Below are 14,033 nucleotides of genomic sequence, written 5' to 3'. Positions count from 1 at the left end.
CTGCCTTTTGGGTGCTTTGACCCTATACCATACTCGACCCTCTGTATACTCACGGGGGAGACCAAACTGGGGGGTCACAAGGTTATTTCAGGGGGGTCACGGTATTGCCACCCTGACTTCTGCCCAGCTCTGAAGGCAACGCCCCCCCAGCAGCAGCACAGACGTAAGAGCAGCGCCCCCCCCCCAAAAATAACCTCGTGACCCTGTCATGGAGTCCCCGGGCGATGCTCCGGAGCGGCTCCCTACGAAGTCAGGCAGGACTCGGGGGAGCCCCCTCTCTCGGAGCAGACTCCAGGGCAAGAAGCTACCACAGCTGCCACCTTCCCAGGTCTGACCCCGGAGCATTTGGCCGAATGCCCCCCCGTGCGCTTCCCCCGGGTGGGGTCCTGGGGGGCCAGAGGGCCCTGCCCCCCAACTCCGCAGCCAGACCTGATTCTCCGCCCGCCGGGGATACAGAAGGTTTATTAGACGATAGGATCACGGTCTGACACAGACAATTGGGATCCCCTCAGTCAGGTCCATCTTGGGGGGCAAGGAGCTGAGACCCCAGCCCCGGGGCTCCCTCCGTTTCCCCAGCCAGATCCAAAGTGAACCCCCCCCAGCCTCCCCCCCCCAGCCCCTCCTCTGGCCTTTGTCTCTTTCCCGGGCCAGGAGGTCACCTCATCCCTTTGTTCTCCAACACCTTCAGTTGGCACCTTGCCGGGGAGGGGCCCAGGCCATTAGTTGCCAGGAGACAGGGCGTCGGCCATTCTCTGTGCAGACACCATCGCACTGGCCCTCTTGGGCTCTGCACCAATCACCCCCACCTAGAGACTTGAGAAGTGCATAGGGGAAACTGAGGCACCCACACAGTATTCAGAGAAAATATTAAGAACATTCCCCCATCGTCACAGACCTCCCCCCCCCACACACCTCCTTTTTGGGTCAGGACCCTGACAGTTACAGCACCCTGAAATTTCACATTTCAACAGCCAACATCATGAAATTGACGATTTTTAAAACCCTGTGACTGTGAAATTGGCCAAAATGGACCTTGAATTTGGCAGGGCCCTATAACAACAAACCAGAGAGACCGGCCTAGAATAATAAACCAGCGAGACCCTACAATAACAAACCAGAGAGACTGGCCTACAATAATAAACCAGCGAGACCCTACAATAACAAACCAGAGAGACTGGCCTACAATAATAAACCAGCGAGACCCTACAGTAACAAACCAGAGAGACTCTAATAACAGACAGGGAGACACAGAGACTCTACAATAACAAACCAGAGAGACACCCCCCCTTCCCAAAATAGATTGGCCCGTGTTCCTGGTGGCTGGGGGAGATCCATGGAGGGTGGTAGGTGAGGTTGGGTGAATTTTCCAGGTGGGGGGAGGGTATACGGGGAGTCCCTGGTTGCCATGACAGCCGGGGGGGCCCCCCTCTGGAATCAGCGTTGTTACTAAAATAAATTTTCCCCCATCCCCCCCTGGTTTCCTGGATTAATTAATAGCTAGAGCTTGAGTCATCATTGAGCAGCTGGAGGGATGCGGGTGTGTGTGAGAGAGACTGTGTGTGTGTGTGTGTCCCTGCCGCCCCCCCTGCTGGGGGGGGACCTGGCCTCGAGCTGTTGCGGGGCCGTTACCCCATCATGGCAGAGTTTTCCCCTTCCTCAGGGCAAGCTGGTGCCAGCCACCACCGCCAGAGACTGGATACTGGGGTAGATGGGCCCATGGGAATGACCTGAGGTAGAGGAGGCGGGATGCCAGAATAGATGGGCCCGTGGTCTGATCTGTGGAGAAGGAGGCAGGCTACCGGGGAAGATGGGCCCATGATCTGATCTGGGGTGGAGGAGGCGGGATACCGGGGTAGATGGGCCCGTGGTCTGATCTGGGGTGGAGGAGGCGGGATACCGGGGTAGATGGGCCCGTGGTCTGATCTGGGGTGGAGGAGGCGGGATACCGGGGTAGATGGCCCGTGGTCTGATCTGGGGTGGAGGAGGCGGGATACCGGGGTAGATGGGCCCGTGGTCTGATCTGAGGTGGAGGAGGCGGGATACTGGGGTAGATGGGCCCGTGGTCTGATCTGGGGTGGAGGAGGCGGGATACTGGGGTAGATGGGCCCGTGGTCTGATCTGGGGTGGAGGAGGCGGGATACCGGGGTAGATGGGCCCGTGGTCTGATCTGGGGTGGAGGAGGCGGGATACCAGGGTAGATGGGCCCGTGGTCTGATCTGGGGTGGAGGAGGCAGGATACCAGGGTAGATGGGCCCGTGGTCTGATCTGGGGTGGAGGAGGCAGGATACCGGGGTAGATGGGCCCGTGGTCTGATCTGGGGTGGAGGAGGCGGGATACCAGGGTAGATGGGCCCGTGGTCTGATCTGGGGTGGAGGAGGCAGGATACCGGGGTAGATGGGCCCGTGGTCTGATCTGGGGTGGAGGAGGCGGGATACCAGGGTAGATGGGCCCGTGGTCTGATCTGGGGTGGAGGAGGCAGGATACCGGGGTAGATGGGCCCCTGGGTCTGATCCAAGGCAGCCATTTTTGTGTTATCATTTGAAAAAAAGTTGCCCGAAAAAAAAAAAACCCAAGGTAGTTACGCCTGCTGGAAGAATTAATCATTTAGGGGGGAAAAAATCCAAGCCGTGCTCTCTGTGGGTGTATTGTCTCGGAGACGGGTTGTGAGATGCGGGGTTACAATGGGAGCTCACCCGTGCGTCTGGCTGGGGGAAGAAAGATATCCAGGTGCTGCAGGCAGGTGAAGGATCAGCTGTAAATGTAATACAGACACATAGCAGGTCTCAGCCCCTGCGGCAGGGACACACGGACACACACGGACACACACACACGGACACACTCACACACCAAATTTAGCAATGATTTCAGTGGACATCTGGGCGAATCGTGTGTATGCGAAAAACTGGTGTGTTACCTTGTATTTGAGAGGTCGCTTTATAGATCTCTAATTAAGAGAAATCTCTAAACATTATGATTATTCTGCATAGCGAAAGGGACAGAGTAAAGGGTAGCTAATCATTTGTCCGTACTATAGAGAGATTTCTAGCGTCTCTTCTCTTGTATTTATATTTCATACTATAGGATATTTCATTATCTATACATGGCAATATTCACACATAACTAGGAATCTTACAAATTCCTAGCTATATGTGTATATATGAATTTAATATAACATTCACCTTGGAACAGGCATATACACAAATAGGTCGGAGTACTGTATTACAATCAAAAATGCATGTGTATACGTCTCTTGATAGCTATGAATAATGTAATATTAATAGATATTAGCTACATGCGGATATGAATATCATATAATATTCATAGGTATTATATGTAGAGAGACACAGAAATATACACATTTATCTATTAGGGCTGTCAAACGATTACAAAAATGAATCATGTTTCATTGCAGTTTTAATCAATAAGAGAATACCAGTTGAAATTGATTATAAATATTTTTGGATGTTTTCTACATTTTCAAATATATTGATTTCAATGACAACACAGACTACAAAGTGTCCAGTGCTCACTTTATAGGATCATTTTTATTACAGATATTTGCACTGTAAAAATGATGAACAAAAGAACTAGTATTTTTCAATTCACTTCATACAAGTCCTGTCGTGCAATCTCTTTATCGTGAAAATGCAACTTACAAATGTAGATTTTTTGTTTGTTACATAACTGCACTCAAAACCAAAACAATGCAAAACTTCAGAGCCCACAAGTCCACTCAGTCCTACTTCTTGTTCAGCCAATCGCTAAGATGAGCAAGTGTGTTTATATTTACAGGAGATCATGCTGCCGGCTTCTTGTTTACAATGTCACCTGAAAGTGACAACAGGCATTTGCACAGCACTTTTGTAGCCGGCGTTGCAAGGTATTTACGTACCAGATTTGCTAAAGATTCGTCTGCCCCTTCATGCTTCGGCCACCGTTCCATGCTGACGACGGGTTCTGCTTGATAACGATTCAAAGCAGAGCAGACCGACGCATGTTCATTTTCATCATCTGAGTCAGATGCCACCAGCAGAAGGTTGACTTTCCTTTTTGGTGGTTCGGGTTCTGTAGTTTCCACATCGGAGACATCTGAAAGCATGCTCCACACCTCGCCCCTCTCAGATTTGGGAAGGCACTTCAGATTCTTAAACCTTGGGTCGAGTGCTGTAGCTATCTTTAGAAATCTCACATCGGTGCCTTCTTTGCGTTTTGTCAACTCTGCAGTGAACGTGTTCTTAAAACGAACATGTGCTGGGTCATCATCCGAGACTGCTATCACATGAAATATATGGCAGAATGCAGGTAAAACAGAGCAGGAGACATACAATTCTCACCAGTCACAAAGTGAATTAATGCATTCTTTTTGAACGAGTGTCATCAGCATGGACGCATGTCCTCCGGAACGGTGGCCGAAGCGTGAAGGGGCAGACGAATCTTTAGCAAATCTGGCACGTAAATACCTTGCAACGCCAGATACAAAAGTGCTGTGCAAACACCTGTTCTCACTTTCAGGTGACATTGTAAATAAGAAGCCGGCAGCATTATCTCCCGTAAATGTGAACACACTTGTTTATCTGAGTGACTGGCTGAACGAGACGTAGGACTGAGTGGACTAGTAGGCGCTAAAGTTTTACATTGTTTTGTTTTTGAGTGCAGTTATGTAACCAAAAAATAAATAAATTGTAAGTTGCTCTTTCACCATAAAGAGATTGTGACAGGACTTGTATGAAGTGAACTGAAAAATACTAGTTCTTTTTTACAGTGCAAATATTTGTAATCAAAAATAATCATATAAAGTGAACCCTGCACCCTTTCTATTCTGTGTTGTCATTGAAATCAATATATTTGAAAATGTACAAAAACATCCAAAAATATTTATAATCAATTTCAAGTGGTATTCTATTGCTGTTTAACAGTGCGGTTAAAACTGTGATTAATCGCAATTCATTTGTTTTAAAGTGATTAATTTTTTTCAGTTAATCACATGAATTAACTGTGAATAATTGACAGCCCTTCTATCTATCTATCTATCTATCTATCTATCTATCTATCCCCACACCCCTATCTATCTATCTATCTATCTATCTATCTATCTATCTATCTATCTATCTATCTATCTATCTATCTATCTATCTATCTATCCCCACACCCCATCTATCTATCTATCTATCTATCTATCTATCTATCTATCTATCTATCTATCTATCTATCTATCTATCTATCTATCTATTATCCCCATCCACTCCCTCTGTCTATTGCATCTATCTGTCTACCCCATCCACCTCCTCCACCTCATCTATCTATCCCCACACACACCCTTTCTCTATCTATCTATCCCCACACATCCTATCTATCTATCTATCTATCTATCTATCTATCTATCTATCTATCTATCTATCTATCTATCTATCTATCACAGAATCATAGGACTGGAAGGGACCTCGAGAGGTCATCTAGTCCAGTCCCCTGCACTCAGGACTATGTATTATCTCTAGACCTCCCCAACAGGGGTTTGTCCAACCTGCTCTTAAAAATCCCGAATGACCGAGATTCCACAACCTCCCTGGGCAATTTATTCCAGTGCCTAACCACCCAGAGAGCTAGGATGTTTTTCCTAATGTCCAACCTAAACCACCCTTGCTGCAATTTAAGCCCATTGCTTCTTGTCCGATCCCCAGACGTTAAGAACAATTTTTCTCCCTCCTCCTTGTAACGACCTTTTATGTACTTGAAAACTGTTCTCATGTCCCCTCTCAGGCTTCTCTTCTCCAGACTAAACAAACCCCGTTTTTTCAATCTTCCCTCTATAGGTTATAGACCTTTAATCATTCTTGTCGCTCTTCTCTTGACTTTCTCCAAGTTGTCCACATCTTTCCTCAAATGTGGTGCCCAGAACAGGACACAATCCTCCAGCTGAGACCGTATCAGCGCGGAGCAGAGTGGGAGAATTACTCCTCGTGTCTTGCTCACAACACTCCTGCTAATACATCCCAGAAGGATGTTCGCTTTTTTTGCAACAGCGTCACACTGTTGACTCATATTTAGCTTGTGATCCACTATGACCCCCAGACCCCGTCCTGCAGGACTCCTTCCTAGGCAGTCATTGTGCATTGTGTGTGCGCGACTGACAGTTCCTTCCGAAGTGGAGCACTTTGCGTTTGTCCTTATTGAATTTCATCCTATTTACTTCAGACCATTTCTCCAGTTTGTCCAGATCATTTTGAATTTTAATCCTGTCCTCCAAAGCGCTTGCCACCCCTCCCAGCTTGGTATCGTCTGTAAACGTTATCAGTGTACTCTCTACGCCGTTATCCAAATCATGGAGGAAGATATTGAACAGAACCGGACCCAGAACCGATCCCTGCGGGACCCCACTCGTTATGTCCTTCCAGCCTGACTATGAACCCCTGGTAACTACCCTCTGGCAACGGTTTTCCAACCAGTTATTCACCCACCTTATAGTAGCTCCATCGAGGTTGCTTTTCCCTAGTCTATCTATCTATCTATCTATCTATCTATCTATCTATCTATCTATCTATCTATCTATCTATCTATCTATCTATCTATCTATCCCCACACCCCATCTATCTATCTATCTATCTATCTATCTATCTATCTATCTATCTATCCCCAGCCACCCCCTCTATCTATCTATCTATCTATCTATCTATCTATCTATCCCCAGCCACCCCCTCTATCTATCTATCTATCTATCTATCTATCTATCTATCTATCTATCTATCTATCTATCTATCCCCAGCCACCCCATCTATCTATCTATCTATCTATCTATCTATCTATCTATCTATCTATCCCCAGCCACCCCATCTATCTATCTATCTATCTATCTATCTATCTATCTATCTATCTATCTATCTATCCCCATCCACCCCATCCACCCCATCTATCTATCTATCTATCTATCTATCTATCTATCTATCTATCTATCCCCACACCCCATCTATCTATCTATCTATCTATCTATCTATCTATCTATCTATCTATCTATCTATCTATCTATCTATCTATCTCCACACCCCATCTATCTATCTATCTATCTATCTATCTATCTATCTATCTATCTATCTATCTATCTATCTATCTATCTATCTATCCCCATCCACCCTTTCTTTTTCTTTCTTTCTTTCTTTCTTTCTTTCTAAAAATGTTAGCTGTAAGTGTATCTGAGTATAATATGAGTAGTATGTTCCCAACTTTATAATATGATTATACACAAGAATATATAAATCTATTCATATAATATTAATTATTAATAATGCACTAACTAGATGAGTATCAATGATTATCACTATATTATTAGGTATATATATAAGACTATACATGTATCTAGTAATATAATATGATATCATTAGTAATAGCTGTAACTATATCTATGAGTATCATCATATTCTTAGGTATTTATAAACATGTCTATACACACAATGCAGATATATCCTCTAATGCGAGACTGTACTGCAATAAACTAGCTATATGTGTATATCTGTTCATAGAATATTCATGTATATTTTCATAATATAATAACATGTATGTGAGCCATATGTGTGTGTCTAGGAATATAATATTTTTATATACACAAGAATGACCCATATCTAGGCATAGATGTTAATGATGTTATATTAATAACATTACTTGTTACTCAATTATATTTTATCATTTATAATATATTCCTAGATATGGGTATATTCTTGCATGTATATCCCTATCAGATTATATTCGTAGCTGTACACGTATAGCTAATGCATAATATTATAGTACAATATAATTAGTATCCATGCTTGGATGTGTGGTATCTAGGAATATAATATGCTACAATATATATTATAGTCTGTGGATTCCCTGGTTCTTTCCCTTTTTTCATGTGCTTTGGGGTCTACAGGATCACCTATATTGCTCTTAACTGGCTCCTAACACTTGCAGCTCTGTGTTATGATAATTTACTCTAACCCAATCTCATGCTTCAGGGCTGAAGCCAGGCACCTGGAGGGGTCAGGAAGGATTTTTCCCCCTAGTGGGAATCAATCTTGTTGTTGTCATCCCCCCCGCCGCCTTTCTCTGAAGTATCTGGGGCTGGTCAAAGCTGGAGTCAGGATACTGGCCAGGAGTGCTCCGAGCTAGCAGGGGTATAGATCATCTGGTCACCTCTCAATCGAATACCTGTCATGGCAGGGACCATGGGCATTGGTGAGGTCTCGGTTTCCCCCGTTCTCAAGAGTTTAGTTTCCTGAGCACTGAAAAGCTTTACTCTAACAAGGGAGGCAAGGAAATATCTTTTATCGGACCAACTTCCGTTCGGGAGGGAGACAAGCTTACATGATGGAGCTCTTCTTTAGGTCTTTAGGCTCAGTACATGGGTGACTAGATGGAATTCTCTGGCCTGTGACTCAGGAAGTCAGACTAGACGATCTAGTGATCTCTTAAACTCTAGGAAACTATCATATTCATAAACACATGTAAATAAATAGGCTGTGATCATATATATAGAAATAGACACATATAGCTCCTATATTACATTATATTCCTAGGTATGTATAGATCTATGCATATAGTATAATAAGTAATATAATTCATACAAATTCCTGGTTGTATTTGTAGATCTAGGAATATTACAGTTGCAGATTTCTGTATATACCTGTGTCTATATTCGATTATATTCTTAGATCTACACGTACCTATCAGGATTATATAATATGCACCAATATTTTCATAGATCTAGGAACACACTATAATAGATTTCTGTGCATATTTCTGTAGCTATTGGATCTGTAAAAGGTACATCTGTATGTCTGTCTGTGAAATCTATACAATTAATAGCTATAGTGCTGGAGAGATCTGTGAAATACATAATAGATAGTTATGAAATCGATGATGTTCCTAGCTATATGGGTATGTGTCTGTAGAGATTTCTGTACATTTCTGAAGACAGTGATGAAATCTATAATTAACCTAGGAAGGATCAGATTTTTGTCCATCAATGTCGATTTCACCACACACACAAACCAATGGAAAAAAATTTCCCTTGGTGGTAATCGAAATTGACAGACAGGCAAAGTAAGAAACTTGCTGATTAGAGTTACCTTTCGGGAGATTGATTTTTTTGGCTATTTTGACACACGATATTGACGAGTTGTTTTAATGGTTTCAAAGGTTTAGCTGTTTGCATCTCAACACCTGCTGCCGTTCAATCATTATTTATCGGGCTCCTCCCTTATCTGACCTTCCCCACAACCATGACATTTTAAATTGATAAAAATTGGTGCGGGGGGGAAGGCGTAAAAATAAACAAGATGATTCGTCAGATTTTGGGGGGGGAAATCCTACCCCACCCAGCTATAATAGTCCTGGCTATAAATATATATTTCAGTATGGAGCTATGAAATCTGATATAGTCCTAGCTATATGGGTATATTTCTCTCTATAGCCGTGACACTGACATGCATAGCTTCTGTGTATATTTGTGTACACAGCTGTGAAATCTATAAGATCCCCAGCTATACGTGTCTATTTCTATAGGGAGCTGTGCAGATAATGTGCAATCTTTGGGCAGATATACGTGTTTATTCCCCCTCACTTCTATTGTGTATTAACACACTCGCTCTTAGACAAGTATTAGCAATCCACAAACAATTTGCTCCCGCAAGCGGAGCAGGTTGCTAAGGAACCGCAGTGTTTCTGTACCTATTACTTGTACAAACCCGAGGACTTAAATGCAAGAGAATTAATAGCTGTGGCTATTACCGGTTGTCTCCTGAACAGCCCACCCTCTGCTCTAACTGCTACATCCCACTCCTCTACCAGAGCCAGGAGAGAACCCAGGAGTCCTGGCTCCCAGCTCTAACCACCAGGCCCCACTCCCCTCCCAGAGCCAGGAGAGAACCCAGGAGTCCTGGCTCCCAGCTCTAACCACCAGGCCCCACTCCCCTCCCAGAGCCAGGAGAGAACCCAGGAGTCCTGGCTCCCAGCTCTAACCACTAGGCCCCACTCCCCTCCCAGAGCTGGGGAGAGAGCCCAGGAGTCCTGACTCCCAACTCTAACCACGAGGCCCCACTCCCCTCCCAGAGCCAGGAGAGAACCCAGGAGTCCTGACTCCCAACTCTAACCACGAGGCCCCACTCCCCTCCCAGAGCCAGGAGAGAACCCAGGAGTCCTGGCTCCCAGCCCCCCCCCTGCTCTAACCACTAGCCCCCACTCCCCTCAGGGATGCTTGCATGCTAGTTTGTTATTGTAGGGTCTCTAACTAGGGGGAAAGAAGCTACAGGCAGGAGATAAACTTTAGTCAAATCCCTTATACGGTGTGAAATTTCCTGCGGCTAGCACCGCCCTCTAGTGACCATTTCCATCTCTGCAGTTGAAATGGTCACAGTAACAGAGTAGGGAAGAGAACCCAGGAGTCCTGGCTCCCCCAGCCCCACCCTGTGCCAACCGCTACACCCCACTCCCCTCCCAGAGCTGGGGAGAGAAGCCAGACGTCCTGGCTCCCACCCCCGCCCCTGCTCTAACCACTAGACCCCACTGCGCTCCCAGAGCCAGGGAGAGAACCCAGGAGTCCTGGCTCCCAGCCCCCCCATCCCCCTCCCGCTCTAACCCACCACCCCCTACTCCCCTCCCAGAGCCGGGGAGAGAACCCAGGAGTCCTGGCTCCCAGCCCCCCCTGCTCTGACCCACCAGACCCCACTTCCCTCCCAAGGCTGGGGAGAGAACCCAGGAGTCCTGGCTCCCAGCGCCCCCCTGCTCTAACCACTAGATCCCACTCCCCTCCCAGAGCCAGGGAGAGAACCCAGGAGTCCGGGCTCCCTCCCCCGGCAGCGGGCTCAGAGGTCTGGGGAACGCATTATCCATGCTATTGGCCTCCCTTCCTGTTGACAGCCCAGCTGTGTATTAGCCAGCTGTCAGAGGGGAGTGGGGTCTAGTGGTTAGAGCGGGGTGGGGGTGGGAGCCCGGACTCCTGGGTTCTCTCCCCAGCTCTGGGAGGGGAGTGGGGTCTAGTGGTTACAGCAGGGGGGGCTGGGAGCCCGGACTCCTGGGTTCTCTCCCCAGCTCCGGGAGGGGCAGTGGGGTCTAATGGTTAGAGCAGGGTGTGGCTGGGAGGCCGGACGCCTGGGTTCTCTCCCCGGCTCTGGGCAAGGTCCCTCCCCTGGCACAGCGGGAAGAAGGACTGTTCCCAGCCCTCACAGGGTTAACCCCCCCCTCTCCGCCCCCTTTGGGTGCCCCACGGAGCTCGGGTTTCCGATCAGCTGATGGCAGCGCGGTGACACCCTTCCCCTTGGGCGCTGCTAGGGCGCCCTGCCCGGCCCCACGGCCCAGCTCCCTCCCGCCGGGGGGTGCCTGCGCGCCAGGGCAGGGGGAGCCCCCAGCCCCCCAAGCCAGGGGATCGGGGGCAGGAGAAGCCAGGAGGCGGCGATGGACTTTGCCCCAGGAAGCCCGTGAGTGGGGGCGGCGGCAGTGCTGGAGCGTGGCAGAGAGCGGGTGGCCCTGGGGGGCAGGGTGACTGGCCATGGGGGGCACCGTGGGGCAGGGGGGCTCGGCAGGGGGGCGCCCTCCCCTGGCCCTGGGACCGGGCCCTGGGGGTCACCGTGCGGGGGGCTGGGCGGGGAGCTCCTGTCTTTGATGCCATGAATCATAGCGGTGACTCAGTTTCCCACTAGATTCCGAATTTATCTCCCCCCCAACTCCCCCCCCCACCCGGAACTGATTCCTGGGGCTTCATGAGCAGAAACTTTCCGTAAACATTGACATGGATGTTTTTATAAAGAGGCAATAAATAGACAGGGAAGGTATTTGCTTCCATTCCCAGCTGTGGGGGCTAGTGGTTAGAGCAGGGGGGCTGGGAGCCAGGACTCCTGGGTTCTCTCCCCGGCTCTGGGAGGGAAGTGGGGGCTGGTGGTTAGAGCAGGGGGGGCTGGGAGCCAGGACTCCTGGGTTCTCTCCCCGGCTCTGGGAGGGGAGTGGGGGCTGGTGGTTAGAGCAGGCGGGGCTGGGAGCCAGGACTCCTGGGTTCTCTCCCCGGCTCTGGGAGGGAAGTGGGGGCTGGTGGTTAGAGCCGGGGGGCTGGGAGCCAGGACTCCTGGGTTCTCTCCCCGGCTCTGGGAGGGAAGTGGGGGCTGGTGGTTAGAGCCGGGGGGCTGGGAGCCAGGACTCCTGGGTTCTCTCCCTGGCTCTGGGAGGGGAGTGGGGGCTGGTGGTTAGAGCCGGGGGGGCTGGGAGCCAGGACTCCTGGGTTCTCTCCCCGGCTCTGGGAGGGAAGTGGGGGCTGGTGGGTTAGAGCCGGGGGCCTGGGAGAACGGGGGGCTCTCAGGTGCTGGGGCGTTGGGGCAAGGGCGCGGTGTTCGTCTCTGCGTCTCACGGCCGCGGTGCCCGGTCATGGAGTCGGGTGTTGGCGTCCGGTGCTGCTCTTTGGGGTCCTGGCAGCAGCGGGGGAAGTCGTTGGAGCCCTTTGCCAGCGGCCCCCCTTGTGACCGGATCTCCTGGCTTCCCACCTGCCCGTTCTCTCCTGCCTGCTCGATCCGTCCCGCCGAGCCTTCTGCAGCCTTCCCCTCCGCCCCCCTTGATCCCCTCCGGAAACCTCTCCAGATTCCCTACCCCTCCTGTCCCAGCCACTCAGCCTTCGTCTCCAGCACCCCCAACGGACGGCGGGCGGGGGGCTGGCTGGCCGGTGCCCCCTTCCCTGCGGTGTCTGTGATCCTGGCCTTCTCCCGCGGGCCCCTCTCTCTCCGAGGCTCGCTGCCCAGTGGGAACCAAGCCCAGCATCCTCCGCTGCCCGTCCCAGACAGCCAGTCTCTCTCCGGGCCCCCATGGGCCTTCTCCCCATGGCTCCGTGGCTCAGCTACGCGGCTCTGTGGCCTGCCTCCAGCTTCTCTCTCTCCGGGCCTGTGATCTCCTGGCGCTCGTCCCAGGGGGTGCAGCCTGTCTCTCTCCGTGGCCCCGTGTCTCTCCGTGCCGTGGTGTCCCGCCGGGCCCTGCCCAGGCCCCTCGCTGTGTGTCTCTGCGTGGCTGCTCTCAGCGTCCAGCTCCGGCGCGGGGGGCTCTGCTCCCCCCCTCGCTGGGCTGGGGTCTCTGTGTGGTCAGTGCTGTCCTGCTCCTCCTTGACTTGGTGTTTTTTCTTCTCTTCCCCCCTTTTGTCTGTCGTTCGCTCTGCCCATCTGGCTGACCCCCTGCTCTGTCTCACTGCCTGTCCCCGCGAACCCCCCCTGCCCCGCCGGTGGCCTATCTATCGCATCTATCTGTCTACCCCATCCGCCTCTTCCACCCCATCTATCTATCTATCTATCTATCTATCTATCTATCTATCTATCCCATCTACCTCCTCCACCCCATCTATCTACCTATCTATCTACCCCATCCACCTCCTCCACCCCATCTATCTACCTATCTATCTACCCCAACCACCTCCTCCACCCCATCTATCTACCTATCTATCTACCCCATCCACCTCCTCCACCCCTTCTATCTATCTACCCCATCCACCTCCTCCACCCCATCTACCTATCTACACCATCCACCTCTTCCACCCCATCTATCTATCTATCTACCCCATCCACCTCCTCCACCCCATCTATCTATCTATCTATCCCATCCACCTCCTCCACCCCATCTATCTACCTATCTATCTACACCATCCGCCTCCTCCACCCCTTCTATCTATCTATCTACCCCATCCACCTCCTCCACCCCTTCTATCTATCTACCCCATCCACCTCCTCCACCCCATCTACCTATCTATCTACCCCCATACACCCCTTCTATCTATCTATCTATCTACCCCATCCACCTCCGCCACCCCATCTATCTACCTATCTATCTACACCATCCGCCTCCTCCACCCCTTCTATCTATCTATCTACCCCATCCACCTTCTCCACCCCATCTATCTACCTATCTATCTACACCATCCGCCTCCTCCACCCCTTCTATCTATCTATCTACCCCATCCACCTCCTCCACCCCATCTATCTACCTATCTATCTACACCATCCGCCTCCTCCACCCCTTCTATCTATCTATCTACCCCATCCACC

This window comes from Chrysemys picta, chromosome 17 (assembly GCF_011386835.1).
Source record: "Chrysemys picta bellii isolate R12L10 chromosome 17, ASM1138683v2, whole genome shotgun sequence".
Lineage (NCBI taxonomy): Eukaryota > Metazoa > Chordata > Testudines > Emydidae > Chrysemys > Chrysemys picta.
This window is presented reverse-complemented; position numbering follows the sequence as displayed.